Below are 14,268 nucleotides of genomic sequence, written 5' to 3' on the forward strand. Positions count from 1 at the left end.
CCCCCCCCTACTCCATCGATGTATACCGGTATCAAATCTGTTAGGAACAGCTAGCTAGGAGCCAAATGAAAGGTAAATAACATTATAAATAATGAGAGGGAGACAAATCACACCACAATACAGAGGACCCCAAAGCCCCCCCCCCCCCTTTTGACCCCGCCCAGTTCGAAACCAACTTTTTATGAATACCGCCCTCTATTGCACTGAGGTCAATGACCAACACCAGGAAATAAATCTGTGACGGCTCATCAAGTGATCAACAAGATTCTCGGCCGGCCCGCTAGTAAAGGTTGGAAAGTTTTTTTCTTTTACCACATTTTACCATTAATTATATATTTAAAGTGATGATTATGGTTGGATATAGCATCGTGACAATTTTGATTCTTTTTAAAGATACAACTATTGATTTTTTCAGAGTTTTTTTGCCAAAAAAATGACCAACCCCAACTTCCCAAGTCAAGACTAGCTGGAGTTACCCAGCCCTGAGTTTTATCATTGGGTTGTCTATAATAAGGGCTGGAGCGAATTTTTCTCGTAACTTGTAGTATTTGCAAAAATTTTTGGAAAATGTTCAATTTTGTCCCCGTTACACACTAATTGCAACTGCAACTCACCCCAAACTTGCCTGGAATAACCTAGCCCCACTAGTGTGGCCGTCGGTATGCTGCGCTGAAAGGTTCAGCGCAGCATACCGACGGCCACACTAGTGGGGCTAGGAATAACCATTACACGGGTCCTTGAAGTAAAAAACGATCCACGATGAAGATTCAGCCTACAATTGCAGTGAAAACAGGAGGAATAACCGCTAACTTGACAACCTTGCTGGATTGGCCAGGACCGCAATTGGTTTGTGCACAAAAAAAATTGTGTACAATGAATGGCGGTCGATTAACAGGCACAGAGAGCGATCGCTGTCAACTACTCGTTTTTGCCGGCTGCGCTGGCTGTTGGCGCATGACGTCACGCGGAAGCGTAACACCCGATGACTGTTTCATGCACTATTAGTTGCGGTTCCAGTACCAAAGCTGTGATGCGAGTGGTAAACCTTATATTAGTGCATAAAACAGTCATCGGGTGTTACGCTTCCGCGTGACGTCATGCGCCAACAGCCAGCGCAGCCGGCAAAAACGAGTAGTTGACAGCGATCGCTCTCTGTGCCTGTTAATCGACCGCCATTCATTGTACACAATTTTTTTTGTGCACAAACCAATTGCGGTCCTGGCCAATCCAGCAAGGTTGTCAAGTTAGCGGTTATTCCTCCTGTTTTCACTGCAATTGTAGGCTGAATCTTCATCGTGGATCGTTTTTTACTTCAAGGACCCGTGTAATGGTTATTCCAGGCAAGTTTGGGGTGAGTTGCAGTTGCAATTAGTGTGTAACGGGGACAAAATTGAACATTTTCCAAAATTTTCCAAAAAGTTACGAGAAAAATTCGCTCCAGCCCTTATAGACAACCCAATGATAAAACTCAGGGCTGGGTAACTCCAGCTAAGTCAAGACAAGACTTAGCCCCATTAGTGCGGCCACACTAGTGGGGCTAGACAAGACTCATTTTCGTTGGTATATCGCGTATCGTCAGACCTCCTGCTACGCGCTCCTATTTCTGCGCACTCGCATATCAGCAATATTTTGCAAGGCGTGCATCCAAAAATAAAAGACAAACTTTCACTGGGATCTTATCTTTTGATGCACAAACTTTAACCAGAGCGGAAAAAGGAGCAAGAATGCAGGGCCACGCCGGAGCAAGGTTTTTTATTCTGCTTGGAGGGCGTGGTGGATCGAGGTCGGCGATGTTGTGAGGATAGGAGTAATAGGTTGACAATATAATAATATGCAAACCTGCAAAAAGTGCTAAGTACAGCAAATGCACTTGTCTTCTAAGCTTCTCATGAAGGATCGAAAGGTCGGAGGGCGCGCTCCACGCCTCCACGATTTTCGGAGGTAGGTCGACTGCGGCTCCACGCCTCCACACAGCCGTACGGAGGCGTGGATGTAGAGTGAAGTGGCCCTGCATTCTATAGTTGTACCCGGAAAAAAATGTGGACATTGAAGGCTTTACCGTTAATTCAGGCAAAAACCAAAAAACATGTGCTTTTTACAGCTAATTAGTAGTACAGTCGTTTTCCTAGTTCCGGATTTTTCCTAGTTCCGGATCGCTTCAAATAAAAACCTACCTCTTTTTGATTAGTCTCCAATAAAAAAAAATCTGACGGAGTGCACGTTGAAAAGCAAAATGTAAGTTTCTTGATACCCAAAGATCTTTTCAATAAAACCTTTAGAAAAGGAATTTTGGCCAGATTTCCGACTCGCACTCTGACATGTTTGGACGGTTTAAAGAAAATCACGGGAGCTGCGAATCGACGATAAATTTTTTCCTTTGTGGTTTCGAATATTTTTTTCATTCACTACAATCGTATAAACTCTTCCATCGAATGTTTGTTCAATCAAAATAAGTTGTAGCGTCTCTAATATTTGAAAATTCGCCAACGAATGACAGTATGCTTTTGCCTAGTTCCGGATCGCGCGTACACTTACGACCCAACTACACGCGCGTTAATCGATTTTGTGTGACGTATTCTGTGCTGGGTCAAAGATTTTTCGGTCCGTGCGTGAGTTCGAGCCGTTGCGCTGCAGACAAGTTTCAAAATCATTTACGTTTTTTCTCTTTTTAAAATTTGCTGGAATTCTCTTGCATGAACTATTTTTGGATAATGAAATAATACTTTGTCAGAAAAGATGTTTGATCGGTTGGTTCTGGCTGAAAAAAAGGATTGATTTTTTTCAAATAGAAACTTAATGATAGATTTACACATGAACTTTAACAGATTGTCTCCTTTAGTTTTAGGCAGTGTGGCATTGCAATCACTTTAAAAATGAGAGGCATTTTCCCCAGCATACCCTGTCCAGCTTGTATGCAAGCAAGCTCTCCCGCATTGTGATTCACATGAGCGCTGGGGCATAATAATGTTTCTGATCGACGTACATTTTGAACGTAGTGCTGGACTTCTTCCACTTGTGGTGGAAAAAGTACACATAGTATGCAAATTTGAAGAGATTTACACAAGATCTTTAACAGATTCTCTCCTTTATTTACATAAACGGTCTGGCTGGCATTGCAATCAGTATAAAAATGAGAGGCATTCTCTCCGACATACCCCATCCAGGTTGTTGTCGGCAAGGTTCCCCGCTTGTGTTTCACACGGCCTACTGACGGGCGCTATTTCTGATCGACATACATTTGAAATGTGATGCTGGACTTCCTTGACTTGAAGTGGAAAAACTACACATACCTGTAGAAGCTTGATGAGATTTAGACATGAACTATAACAGATTGTCTCCTTTAGTTTTACAAAAATTCATGGTGGCATCGCAATCGGTTAAAAAATTAGAGGCATTTTTCCTGCAGCCTCGACTCCAGGGGCACGTGCTCGTTCCTTACACTAACCCCTGGCTGTGATGATGACGTAAATGACGCTGATTGGCTATTCACAGCGTACTGCGCGCGCATTTAGAAGATTGCGTGCCGGGCGCGCCCATAATGAGCTCGCGTGCTTTGCACGTAACGTCACGTACGAAAAAAAATTATGATTCAAAAGTCGCGATGCCTGTACGATATGGATTATGTCAGCCGCGTTTTTCGCTAAAAAAAACCCTGTATCTGTGTTTGTAAAGGCACGAAACAGGTACGTACATTTAATGCAAATCTTTGCTAATTAACACAACGTCCAAACGTTGTGTTTGAAAGGATTGATTCTTCAAAATTACAACTTTTAACATTTTAAAGATGGTGCCGCGCGTAAAACGGATAAACTGCAGCCCTAATTATAATATACCGTATTTCAGCACATTTAAATCACACAATTCCAGGGGTTACGATCGCGCAAGGCATGATGGGAAACAACATGTCGCTGCAAGATCGTACCCACGGGGCACGAGGTTGTTTTTCCTGGCATAACCCTGTACAACAAAGACCAAGTCCATTGTTTTTACAAGTCAGCTCTCTGTTTATTTCAACGTCTTCAAACTAAGTCAGTTATCATACAGCCAATCGCGCTCTGCCCTACTCAACAAAAAGAAAGAGAATTTCAAACACTACATGTGCTTTTACAGTATTTCTCTCGATTAATATATATGAGAGTCCCAAATTTTGGTCTGCGCAGTTTTACCTATTCTGTATTCACTTTTATAACAGTACTGCTCCAACAACATGAACTCGGAAACTAGCTCTCCCCTTATACTAGTTGTCAAGATTTTCAACAAAATTATGACAAAAACAATGACATCAGTATCCATTTTTTTTCCAAGTTGATGCCGTGAGAATCAATGCAGTTTTAATGTACAATGGTTGAATTTGACATCGTAAAAATGTCAAACAAACATCGAAGTATTTAACCGTTGACTTTCAATAATTTACACCATAAAACTGGAATACTCTTAACAGCTTAAAGCATTAGTACCTTCCTAATGATTTCTCATGGTTCAATAATTTTCCAATCAGATTTCATCCAAAATGGCTGAACAAGAAGAGATGATGCCAACACAAGATGCTGAGAGACAGGGGCAGGTTGCTGATGGAGACTGTTCAGAGACTCAGGACCAAGCACTGGCCTTGAGGAGACCAGGCAACCAGGACCAGACAACAGGTGAGCAATAAACCCTGGCTGTAAGCAAACCGTATGCACGTTGATTCCTGGAGACATTTCACTATTGACGTGTTCAGCTTTACAGTGTGTACAAAGATAAGAATGCAAACCAACTTTTCAAATTAAGAAATGTGTATTGAAGTGCAAGGGGACTTTATATTCACTTTCTTTACTTCTTGACTTCATTGATTTTTACAAATAATGGTTATGACATATATGAGTGCAGTGGTAATTAAGTGTAATTCCATCTGTCACCTCAACTATTCTTTACATTGCACGAATGTGAAACATTCATTATTTGTTTTATACACTGCCTGAATAAATCCTTGTCATCTGATTTGTTACAGTCATTAGAGCCATGTTTAATACAGTGTCATCAATAGGGTGTCCACGGTCTTTCAACGGTCAGACTATTCGACAATAGTGTGACCGTAGAATTTTTGTGGTGTAGCCAGGCTGTGTGGGTAGGGATGATTAATCCAATAAGTCATGTGATCAGTGACCCACCAATCTGATAAGGGAGATTTCTTCAGGCATTGTGTAATGAGAGACATTTTATTCCCGTTTTCCAGCCATGATCCCAGTTGCAGCAGTCAATCAATTGCAGCAGTCAGTGCAGCAGATATCTGGCTCTGGACACGTACCCATCTTCAACCCAAAAGATTGCACCATCAATATCTACCAATCAAAAGGTAGAAGACAAATAATTAATGATGCACAATCTCTTTCTGTGCATCCACTCCTATTTTCTTATTTCTGGATCAGTGTATTTTATTGCATGTTTGATTGAAAGAAGTTTCCAATGAAGCTTTCAAGATAATAAGTCAAAGTGGGAGCAGAACCTAAATATTTTTCTGAGCATCAGCACAGGGTTTGACTTTAGAGCAAGTCCCCAATCAAAATGCTAGTCAAAACAGTGGCGGGCTAGTCGAACTACCGGTATTCCTTACATGTAAGTACCGGGTAGCCCAAGTAGCGAGTCAAAAATTATTGTGCTACGCACAGTAAAGGTGAAAAGACAGGAAGAAATAGCTCATTGAATTCAGAAAGCAAGTCTGTATCAATTTGTGTCTAATTTTATGTACATTTTAAAGTTAAATTTTTAGATCTGTTTATTTAAAAACTGACATGATTGCCTCAGGATACGTTGTAAATGCACATTGTTGTTAATGAGACACTCTGTAAAATGAAAACATGCAGGCTAGTGAAAATGCACGTGGGCTACTTAAGAGTCTGCTTCAGTAGCCTGGCTGGCTAGTTAAGAAAAGAATTAAGGTCAAACCTGCATAAGCAAAACAAATATCTAGATTATTGTTTGTCGATGTACTGGTAGTTAAAAGTAAAGGGGACAAATCTGTTTGGCTGATGATAACAGTTATCACCCCCACTTCAAATTCGTTTGATCTTCTGTTGTGTTGGGCAAGAATGTAGATTCAGTCACGCTTCATTGCTCTCCGCACAGAGCTGTTTTTGTTTTGTTTTTTGTTAAGTGACTTTATACATGTAAATATATGTGTGACACAGTTACTGTTACACTTCTCATGCCTTCACTTGAAACTGACTTTCAGGGTTTTAAAGGGTTTTATGCATGTATTGCTCTGAATATTGACCTCCCACTAGGAGGGTTAATTCTGTACTAAATGATAATGTGCTCGTCTACCCTTTTCAACAATAACAAATTGTCGATCCTCAAATTTGATTTGATTGAAGATGATGCACATGCATCACACCACTCTGGTCATCCATCAGTTGACATATCAGAGAATCCACCAAGTACATCACAGCAACCACCAACACGGCATGTGGCCTCAGGTGCACAAGGTAATTATCAATGAATGTACCAACTCCAAACCAGATGTAAATGTAGTCATTCTTTACAGGCTAGACTCACACTTGTATGATGGGAATATGTTAATGCGTTAAAGTAAGTACAATACATGTACTAATGAACAATATGTTTTTGCTTCCCAGTAAGACTTGTTTTATGAAAATGACTTTATCATCTCAAATTAGGCTTTGCCCTTTACCGACGTCAGATTCGAACCAGCCAACCGATCCCGTTAGCTGGGTGGTCGAGTGGTTAGTCATCTGCACTAGAAAGCAGGAGGTCGTGGGTTCGAGTCCCACCCGAGTGATTTTTCACTTTCACTCGGGAGGTAGCACTCTCAGTATACAGTGTTTTAACGTCGGTGAAGGGCAAAACCTAATTTGTTTTATATCACCCCGACGCAAAAATTCCATCTTATAAGACTTTATCATCTGTCGTTGATTACAGAGCTTGTGCAACACTTGTTATGTGAGTGACTAAGATTCATGCATCAGTGAGCAGGAGGTTATTTCAATCCTGTCAAGGTTTATCCTGCCAAGCTCACAAAGCAACAAGCTTTTAGTGCTTTAACTTTTTGCATACAATGTGCCAATATTTCAGCTCAAAATTGCACCTTCTAATAACAAGGAGCAAATTTATTGATTGGATGCGACGATGCATTGTATGATTAAGTCATTCAACTCTATACTCATTTCAATATTTTTAGAACGCAGCACACCCAAAAAGATGAAGCTTGACAGTTCGGCCCAAGATGCCGCTGATTGCTGTGAAGATGCCCTGAAGGAATACTACGGGAATAGAGGTAGCTTTGTTAAGTTGATTCCATTGGTGGGTGATGACAGGAAACACATCCTGGACATCTACACAAAGTTACAGTTAATAACTGGTAAGGGCGGAGTCATGCTGGTATCATATGACGATATATTACAACTTAAGACGAAAGAGGGTAAACTGATACCAATCGCTGTTTTAACTGGATTGGCTGGTAGAGGAAAGACCACACTTTTTCACAAAATTGCATGTGATTGGGCAGTTGGTTCTAGTCAGGTACTGCAGAAGTATAAACTTGTCTTCCTGTTGAAAATGCACGCACTGGAGCAGAGTTCAGATCTTGTTGATGCAGTGTTTGACCAACTCTTGGCTAAAGATGTAAGTATTGAAAGAGGTGCCCTGGACATGTTTATCAAGAACAGTCCTGGAAAAGTCCTTGTTTTACTAGATGGCTTTGATGAGCTCATCACTACATTCTTGTGTGAATCCTCATTTGGTTCCATTCTGGAGATCCTTAGTGGTAAGGTGTTGAGGGGTTGTACTGTACTTGTAAGCACCCGCCCCTCACACTTTGACAGACTTGTATCAGAGGAAGTGGTTCAGGAACCATTCACACATGTCAAGGTCCTGGGTTTCAAGAAGGAAGATGTCACTGATTATGTTAATAAATTTTATGTTGGTGAACCTGACAAGGCCAAGGGGCTTCTTGAAAAGATTGGATTGTCAGGCCTTTTGTCTGACTTAGCTGCAAGTCCAATGCTTCTTCTTTTGATGTGTGTACTATGGCAAGAAGAGTGTACACTTCCAGAAACAATGTCACGTCTGTATCATGATGGATTTTCATATATCTTCCAAAGAAAAGGATTGGACTCACAAGATGAAGCAGCAAAAGTTGTGATTGAAATTGGCAAGGTTGCGTTGCATGGTCTTCTTTCTCCAGATCAGTCACTCTCTTTCAAAGAAAGTGACTTTGAGCCGAGTGTGCTTGAACTGGCTCTGAAGGCAGGTATTCTGACCAGACAGAGAGTTCGCAAGAGACTGCAGAGTCACAACAGTTATCAGTTTATTCACAAAACATTCCAGGAGTTCTCTGCTGCTGCCTACTTGCAAAGCTTGTTAGAAGCAGACCCAGAGAAATTTCAGAAGATTTTGAATGAAATTATGTCAAAGGGTGCAAGGAGGTTTGAGTATCTTCTGCGCTTTTGTTGTGGTGACAATGAGGCATGTACATATGAGATTATGAAGGTATTTCAGGTGAGGTGTCAGGAGGAGTTGTCATTCGACTCAATGGTGGGTCTGTTGCTACTTCATTGTTTCTTTGAAGGGCAATCCAAACATTTGCCTTCAGAGGAATTCATACATTCATTTATAACTGATCAAATTATCATTGATATGCTTGACAGGGATAGTCTGAACTCAGTCAGATACTTTTTGAAATGTGTTGCTGAACAGACAAAAGACAGTGGAAATGCTTACCTTTCTAAGGTTCATTAATTGCATGTACACTATTGTACATGGACATGGTTTATTGAGGAGTTAGCTGTTACCATGTGTGCAATGACAAATCTTCATGCTGTAGATTTCGAGGGCAATGCAGATATTTCTAAGTTGCTAAGGCATCTACCCAACTTGGGTGAATTGAATCTTTCTCGTAATAACCTGGGTGGTACAGCTGCATTACGGTGCATGCAATTGAAACAGTTGAAGTCCCTCACAAAGCTGGTCTTGAATATGTGCTCATTAAATGGACAGGACATCAAACGAATTGCTGAGTCACTCGGGGATCTACCCAACTTGGGCGAATTGAATCTTTGTCGTAATAACCTGGGTGGTACAGCAGTATTATGGTGCATGCATTTGAAGCAGTTGAAGTCCCTCACAAAGCTGGACTTGCTTAGCTGCTCATTGAATGGACAGGACATCGAACATGTTGCTGAGTCATTCGGGGATCTACCCAACTTGGGTGAATTGAATCTTTCTTGTAATAACCTGGGTGGTACAGCAGCATTATGGTGCATGCATTTGAAGCAGTTGAAGTCCCTCACAAAGCTTGACTTGTTTGATTGCTCATTGAATGGACATGACATCAAACATGTTGCTGAGTCACTCAGGGATCTACCCAACTTTGGTGAATTGGATCTTAATGGTAATAACCTGGGTGGTACAGCAGCATTGTGGTGCATGCATCTGAAGCAGTTGAAGTGCCTCACAAAGCTGAACTTGTTTGATTGCTCATTGAATGGACAGGACATCAAACATGTTGCCGAGTCACTCGGGGATCTACCAGACTGTTAATTGAGTCTTTCTTATAATAACCTGGGTGGTACAGTATCATTGTGGTGCATGGAGGTAAAGCAGCTGATGCACCTCCAGTGGCTGGACCTCAGAAAATGTCGCCTGACAGAGGAAGACAAGAACCATATTGATGAGTCACTGAGTGACCTGAAGAAGAATGGGTTAGTCATTAGGACATGACAGATTTATTATGGAATGAATTGAAACTGCCTGTTCATTATGCACCATCAAAACTAGACAAATGTCACTGTTAAGTTAAGGTATTAAATATCAAGTCTTCCACAGACTTTGGTGTTGAATAACGTCTGTAGTCAAGAAATTAAAAAAAAAATTCATCTAAAGAGTCCACTAAGCAAAAATTTAATTCACTGGTCATTATAGATAGACATTTTTGTGTAGAGGTAGAACTGAAGCAAAATAGTGACAGGAGTGATTTGAGTTAAGAGAGAGATTTCATCAGTGGCATGTTGAGGCTCCTTCATTTAGAAATCCTCAAAAGTCCTTACTATTGGAAGCTGCACATCACTGCACATTGACAGTTAAAGAAGCAAAATTCGAGTAACTTCGTAAAAAAATGGTTCAAATTTAGAAGGAAAGAAAAGAGAAAAGGACTACATTTTATGCGGTTCATAACTTCATATATACGTAAAATGCACCAAGCAGCACGAAGGACTTGATGGGCCCGCGACGCTGCTTAATGTACAACAAGTCTAGGACACGGTCCAGCACATCCACTTCTGTGATACGTGCTATACGTGTATTCAGAAACAGCCTCACGATATGTCTTCTCTTTGGACTGAATATTCACCAGAATAATTTGGAAATTGCCTGTAAATCATGCAGAAAGTTGCGGTAGGACATTTGTTGCTCACCTGAAAATGTAAAATGAACATAATATGTTGAGTCCTCGGATGAACCATTATGATATTTTTTTACGGAACATCATAGGCTTACTATTCATCAGTGCTGTGTTGTCCGGTGTTTTCAGCTTAATCAGTTGCAGTATCCTTGTTTTCGCTGGTCACTTCTTCTGGCAGTTCAGCTCATATTGATACGGAAGAGCAGCTAGGAAGTCACTGTTTCCTAATGTTCAATTTACTCATAAAAAAAATGCGATAAACAGGAATGTTCATGTCTGCCACTCTCGGAAAAAAAATTGACGTTTTCACTACTTGCCTCCGACTCTGAGTCAGACATGTGTTGCAATGAATGCGCTGCTGGCACAGGGGCAGCAGTAAACAGTCGTAATTATATCGAAGTCGTGCTTATTAGGTTACAATTTTTTAGGTTACAATTTTTCTTATTTTGTCTTATTTTACGATATTGGCCTAAAGAACCTAACGACTATTGATTTCAATTCTGTGCTCGCCGATCAACAAAATACTCGATAAATTTCAGTTTTATAAACATATTGCGCATTACCAAAAATTGGGGGTGCATACCTATGTTCCCCTATGTTCCCCAACCCTAACCCTAAGGATTTTGGGGAACATAGGTATTGGGGAACATCGGGTAGACCCCAAAATTGGGAGTGGGTAATTTTGCTGTACCAGTGTATGATTGAGTGTACTCTACAATAAAACAATGTGAAGCATTCCACTTTAATGGTGAAAGCATAGGTGTGGCACTGCTGGGCAGGACTTCTGCCTAAATTGGTCAGATCACAGCACCTTTCCTTTCATTAACACAAGACATTGGTGACTCAGCAACATCATTCTAGTCCAGTACACTTCTACAAGTCGACTGTATCTGTGTTGTATCCCATTACAAAGATGTAAGGTTAAATTAATGTCTGGTTGTAACATTCTGTTAACTGCTTGCCACTGGGTTTTTACGTCTCACTGCAAAGGCTTATACGCCTCACTGCACAGTAGCCTCTGCACAGTATAGCGGCAGTAGCGGCGCTACACAGTAGCAGCTGCCTAGCAGCTGCCCACTAGACGGATACTGGAATGCGGTATAGTTGTCAGCCAGCGAGGAGGGCTTAAGCAATCTGTAGTTGTTGTCTTGGAAAGCTGTCTTTATTTGTTAAGAGATGTTTCCTTTCATATGTCTCTGAGTCTTTCCTATACACTTTGTCTTTCCCTGGGGGACCAGAGTTCCAACCATCTACATGTACCACCCTGTGACAGTGTCTGACTTAACACATTGTGTTATAAATTACCAGCTGTGAGGGGATCTGTCATTGAAATTCTGAACAAATTCTGAATACATTGTGCCTATCAGCTCCTCGTGTGTCTCTCTGTTTCTGCTGCTGTGTTTCTTTCCTGCACTATTTCTCATACATTTGAAGATCTTGCACTGACTCCAAGCCAATTCAATCACCCTCATCAACTGAAAGTCAACATTCCCTTTGTCCCCTTAATGTCTCCCCGGCCCATACAGAAAGTCCCTTGGCCTTGTCAGGTTTGAACCCTTAGCTGCATCAACTGACTTGAACTGTCTGCTCAGATTAATCATTACAGTCAAATTTGGACCTTCCCACATTGATGGGGAAATATCCTGCACAAAGTGCTGGTTATCATGTGAGTCTCATTTTCAAATTCTGCAAAAACACTTAAGATCTGCCCAGCAAATGATTTCTGTATTGGATAGTGTAACTGCACCTTACACAGTGTACCAAGGGGCACTACGGAAAATGTAGAAATTTGTTCAAATGCTAGTTAACCAGGATATTTTTTCAGAGAGGACGATATTGTCAAGAACTATCTGTAGTCTGTGAATAATGAGGATCCTTATCTCTGTATTCCTGTAACTTGACTGTGACAGATGTAACAGTTGTAATTACATGTAGTGTGGTCATTACTCTATGGTATGATGATTGGGGATAACATGTACATGTAGAAATACAACCAGCCATTCTCATTAACTGTAATAATTGTACATTACATGATAAATTGTTTGTAAATATGCAGAGGTAATTTATATTTTTATATTCTTGCTATTTTTGTATCACTTGTTAAATGAATATTGCTGCAAATTGCCTATTGACCTGATTGACCTGCAGTGTACAATCATTTCTGTAAACATTTCTGAAATACCTGTGTTTGTAAGTATTAATATTCGTTGTCTGTTTCGCAAATGCACTTTTCTTATGAGTTTTACTGTGCTGAACGTTATTTAATAATTTGTAATGTATGCAGGGCCCCAATGGAAGGTTTTTTACAACTGTTTGGGCACACCCTGGGTATAAAGACATGGAACAAATAGATAAAAGAAATCATGTGAGATGGCTTGACTTTTCTATCCTAGTAGGGTCTGTCTCAAATGCAAACAAAACTATTTGAATATTTAATATTGCTCATCTGAAGATTGGGCAAAGTGAGCCAGATTGTTCTATTTTGATAACTTCTATTCTGCATTAATATATAGTCTGATGTACCTTTTATAACAGCCAACTTGCCTTGCTTTTGTACCAAGTCATAAGAATCATGCAACTTGCCATCATTGGATCCAGTACAACTCAGATTTTTTTATCTTTTTAATATCAGGAATCACATATTGCATGATGTACATTGTATAGTGTTTACAATGGGTCAGATGTTTGTTATTTCCAGATGAATGTTGCCTTTATTATGCACTGAATGCCCGCATCATTAGCGTAATGCTGACATAGCAGGCTGACATAGTCTAGTGTGGGGTTTTTCTCTCCGTCTTGTGTCACCACACAATTAAGAGAGGGATTTAATGATACACAAGGTTTTCAAGCAAATCAATATAATTCTTTTGTCGGTAATTTGTTGCTGTCAGTGTAAATCTCTGATTTAAAAAAAGGCTTCAACAAGTTAGGACACAACATATATGCAATTTTTGTCGTGTAAGTTTTCTGTAATTGACACAGTTAACACGGATTTGGACCAATCTACCAAAATGAGGATTGCATTGCTGTTCTGATTTCGAAGTCACCTTTAAATATATTCAAAGACGACTACGAAAACAAAACAGCAATGCAATTCTCATTTTGGTGTGAGAATGATAACTCTAATGATTCTGATGTTTGACAGTATATTATTATTTTATTATTAAAGATTGTTGTTACTTTCTTGCAGCAATACTCAAGATAGATTTGTTGGGGTCATTTTCCTTCATCTCAAAAGACAGTACTGAAACTTCGTCCTTAACTAATACCTTGTGTTTATGGATGAGTTTCAAGTGAAAGTTAAACTTCATGCTTATTCCTGGTATGAAATTAATGTATTTCGAAGAAAATGGGGGGGGGGGTGCATCTTGCATTTTATATCTGATGTCACATCTAAAAATATGAGATTGTTGTATGCCAATATAGTTTAATAAAGACACTTTTGTAAGTGATTGCTTATTGTGGGTTTCTTGTGTTTTTATGTCTACGAATGGCTGCAGGTGAAATTATGGGCAAGACAGGCTAAAAGGGGAATTATTGTTATAAAAAGGAATCAGGAAATGGTTTAAATGTATTAGTTGCTGCATATTGCTGAATGTGCAGGGTTATTCTAATGCCATCATTTCAAGAATTAACATGTATATCAACTGTTGTAAAAATGGGAAGGGGTATAAAACTGCAGACAAGTTTTTCTTTAATTTTCAAATGTTTGAAAGCATAAAATGTGCGAGACCAAACATTATAATGTAGTTTGAATTTCATGCAAATTTTATGCAGCTTCCTGACGTGAACTGAGCATCATTACCTTAACCTAAAATACTTCCCCTGATAAAAGTAAAAAGTTAGGCAGTGGGAAATGTTTCTAGAATCCA

At 40.0% G+C, this 14,268-nt stretch overlaps 1 pseudogene; it reads left to right on the forward strand.

The window, feature by feature from the left end:
- Nucleotides 1–224: 224 nt before the first annotated feature.
- On the forward strand, nt 225–13,849 carry LOC119723879 (annotated as a pseudogene).
- The last annotated feature ends 419 nt before the right edge of the window (nt 13,850–14,268 follow it).

This window comes from Patiria miniata, unplaced genomic scaffold (genome assembly GCF_015706575.1).
Source record: "Patiria miniata isolate m_02_andy unplaced genomic scaffold, ASM1570657v1 HiC_scaffold_17, whole genome shotgun sequence".
NCBI classification, from domain to species: domain Eukaryota; kingdom Metazoa; phylum Echinodermata; class Asteroidea; order Valvatida; family Asterinidae; genus Patiria; species Patiria miniata.